This window comes from Sinocyclocheilus grahami, unplaced genomic scaffold (genome assembly GCF_001515645.1).
Source record: "Sinocyclocheilus grahami isolate Dianchi unplaced genomic scaffold, SAMN03320097.WGS_v1.1 scaffold96.1, whole genome shotgun sequence".
In the NCBI taxonomy this organism is placed as follows: Eukaryota; Metazoa; Chordata; class Actinopteri; order Cypriniformes; family Cyprinidae; genus Sinocyclocheilus; species Sinocyclocheilus grahami.
The window spans coordinates 29,170-33,464 of record NW_015505275.1 but is presented as its reverse complement, the minus strand read 5'-3'; positions in this window follow the sequence as shown (position 1 = coordinate 33,464).

The window sequence follows — 4,295 nt, the reverse complement described above, 5'->3', positions numbered from 1 at the left end:
ATCGTTCTAAGCTCAGGGCTGCTGAAAGGGTGTGGTGCAAATCCAAAAATCCTACTGACCTTAATGTGTATCAGTCACTCCTCTCTTCCTTCTCTGCTAATGTCTCCACTGCTAAAAGGACATACTACCATAACAAAATTAACAATTCGTCTAACTCTCGCATGCTCTTTAAAACATTTTCCTCGCTCCTTTGTCCTCCTCCTCCCCCTCCTGCATCAACTCTAATAACTGACGACTTTGCCACATTTTTCTTTAATAAAATTAAAAACATCAGTGCACAATTTTCCACACCACAATCTGTCAAGCACATCTTACCAGCAAACATACACTCATTCACATCCTTCTCTTAACTCATCCTTTCTAATCATCCTACTACTTGTCCGCTTCATCCTATTCCATCTCATCTCCTTCAAGCCATTTCTCCTGCAGTTGTACCTGCACTCACTTACATCATTAACATATCCCTTCAGACTGGTGTTTTTCCCTCAACATTTAGACTGGCTCGTATAACCCCAATACTGAAGAAACCCACCCTTAACCCATCTCTTTTAGAGAACTACAGACCTGCCAAGACAGAACTACTTGTGGTTCCAGCAAACCAATCGTTTCATCACAATTTCACCATCCAGTTAGGCACATCAACCATAACTCCTTCAAAAACAGCCAGAAACCTTGGAGTTATGATTGATGATCAGCTGGCTTTCTCAGACCACATTGCTAAAACTGTCCGGTCCTGCAGATTTGCTTTATTCAACATCAAGAAGATCAGGCCCTTTCTTTCGGAACATGCTTCACAACTCCTTGTTCAAGCTTTTGTTCTGTCCAGGCTGGACTATTGCAATGCTCTCTTGGCAGGTCTTCCAACCAGTTCTATCAAACCTTTCAAATTAATCCAAAAAGCGGCAGCAAGATTAACTTTTAATGAGCCAAAAAGAATGCATGTCACATCTCTGTTTATCAATTTGCACTGGCTACCAATAGCTGCTCGCATAAAATTCAAGGCATCTCTAGCTTTCTAATCTTTTTGTATTCTGTCTGTTTTCTTTTCATTTATTATACCATTTGACCCGAATATAAGACGATGTTTTTTTCTTGGAAATATATCTGAAAAAACGCAGTCGTCTTATATTCAGGGTCTAGAGTCTAGACTTTGACGTGTCAATAATACACGCACAACAATAGGTGGCGCCAAATACGCATAAAACGAGTTTGCCATGAAATACGTAATGTAATGCGTGTTGTAAAGATCGCGCGTAAAAACAAAAGAAAAAGAAAACCTTAAAGCTGCATGAGTCGTGACTGTCACGTTAGCCTAATGGGACCAAACTCCCTTTGTGATTTTAAAACGTAAGACAGTACCCAGATTTGAAGACTACAGTAAGATTTAACTTCTACTGTTAATAAGATTTTGGTAAGCTACTATTAGATGGATAGCCTAAATGTCCTAATTCAGATGGACTACCTGTTTTTTTTTTAATGGTATATCAAAAAGTGTATATTTTTTAAATGTGACTGTTGGTACATTTTACCAGTTTTTACCATACTTTCAAAACAAAAATTAAAATAGGAAAAATATGCAATATGAAAATAATTGAAGACAAAATGTGTTTTACTGAGAAAAAACAAGATTTTGTTTTTAAAAAGCCTTTTTCCAAAAGGTACATCTGGAAAAGGGGGGGTCGTCTTCTAATCAGGGTCGTCTTATATTCGGGCCAATACGGTACAATTAACAAAAGCAAAAAAGACCTCTAACACTAGCTTGCTCTATTCTTTTTCTATTCTATTCTTCTTTCTTCTTTCTTTTTATTTATTATATTATTTAAAAAACCCTTGCTACGTGTACTGCGTTAAGCTAACTGAGTCTTGTTATATAACTTATATATCATTGCTCTTTTGTTGATTTTGATTGCTTCCATTGTCCTCATTTGTAAGTCGCTTTGGATAAAAGTGTCTGCTAAATGACTAAATGTAAATGTAAATGATATGCCTGTCTGTGTGTGTGTGTGTGCACCTTCCCCTTTACATTTCTGACTGCAATGTTGATCCTAATTTGCTGTCTTTGCACCTCCTCTTCCCTTTCTGCAATGTCTCTGCATGGGAGAGGTGGGTTTCTAATGAGCTCTGATCAATCCAATTACATCTTTTTCTTTTAAATTACTTTGTTCTTAAATCTGTCATCTAATCATATGAGACATTATTTTTCATGTATATTTTATTATTTTTGTATTTTCAAAGTTTGTTTACTTTTTTGTCATTTTGTGAACTCGAAGCACATGCTAATTGCATTGCACTCTACATTCACCTTGCAGAAATGAAAAAGGGCGAATTGACACCAACTATAAATACTGTTTATGGCTTATCAGGTATGCTGTTTTGTTACCAATGTTGTTAAATTAATTTCATTACTTCGTTTTATTTCTCTCTCTCCCTTTCTGCACTGTCTCTGCATGGGAGAGAAATGAAAAAAGGGCGAATCCACATGGTCTAAAAATACTATTGTGTCTTATCAGATTAAAGAAGAGTCATCTGATGTCCGTCTGATTAATGCATAAAAAGAAAACACAACGCAGACTACACCGGTTACATGGGCTGATGTCTATATCCAATTTCTGAGGCTTCTTAGTGGTCAAAACATTTGTTCCAGCCGTGCTAAAATCCACAACATAACTTAAAGGGTTAGTGTTAGAAAACACTCTCTGTCTTTTTATTGGTTCCAGATGTTTGTAACCCTCCTTTTCTTCTCTCCTTCTCTGACTCGCCCTCCCTGTACAGCGCACTGTTGTTTTTTTCTCTCTGATTCCCTCCTCTATCTGTTCTCTCTCTCTTGTATTATGTTTTAATATCTCTTACTCATATTCGAGGTACGCATGCGCACATGTATGCATTAGCTTTTCTGGGTTCAAATGTTCAAATGAGGACGATAGCTAGGACTCCAAGGTAATGGGGTTCGTGATGAACTATGGAGATAGTTCAGCATCCTTCGCCAAGTTTATTCCTAATATGTCCATATCTTCCTGTACATGTGGCCATTTTATACAACACATATTCTTGGCCAAGATCCTATATGTATGTCATCTATATCCTCATTGGTTAAAGGGTTGAAACTCCCCTCGACATATGCCTATATAATATCTTTGTATCTATGAATAAAGTTGAAGTATTGAGAATACCATTGAATGTGTGTTTTCTTGCTTCCCGGCCGTTATACACTTTGAGGGACTGAGAACTATTTGAGGTGGCAAAGAGAAAACTAAAGGGACCTTTGTTAATTTACTAACAAATGTGGGCTCGTCCTTCCGGGAATTTCTTAAAAAGACAGGTAAGAAACTGTTTTATTTTTCTTCCTGTCTGTAAGAGAAATTGAATTTATTCTCGTTTGCAATTTGATTGTGTCATATTTGGCATCAATCTGTTTTCCTCACATTTTGGATGTGGGAAGAAGAGTGGGAAACTTTCCGTTTAGCCTATCTATTTCTAAATAAATGGATTAGTGGTGAAGGATTATAATTGCTCACTCTTGCCGTGAAGGTTCTCGGTCCTTTAAGTGATTTCATGAATAACACAGAATTGAAAGCTTTCTTTCATCAGGAGGGTCAGAAGAGGCAAAGGGAAACAGACTTGCAGACGAAGTAGCTAAATGGGCAGCTAGGGATGTCCTATCAAGTCCACATGTTGACAAAGCAGGCACAGAGGTGCCCATGATGTCCTTTGTGTTGACTAATGATTTTGGAGGCAAAACCGGATCAAGCAGGTATTTTGAGAGATAAGCAGGGCAGGATTGCTCTGCCAGCCTCTACCATTGTTATGCTATGCAGACACTATCATGGTGTCTCACATGAATCACCAGAGAAAGTGATTCAAAATTTGAAACAAACCTATTGTATAGCAAATGTAAGAAAAAACACCTTGTTGTTATTGGATGCTTGTTTGATCTGTGCTAAGACCAATCGACATAAAGCTAGTAAACATGATTCTCTTACACACCCGGAACTGCCATTCCAGCATTTACAAATAGACTTTACACACATGCCTCCTTGTGGAAATCACAAATATTTGCTTGTGATAGTGGACCGTTTCTCCAAATGGCCTGAGGCTTTCCCGTGTGGAAGAGAAAATGCACAGACTGTAGTGAAGGTACTTGCTAAGGAGATTATACCTCATTTTGGTATACCAACGGTTATAGAAAGCGATAATGGTACACCGTTTACCTCCAAGGTTACCCAGTTGCTAGCTAAAGAGCTAGATATTAACTGGCATCTGAACATACCCTACCATCCCCAGTCGTGTTCTGTAGC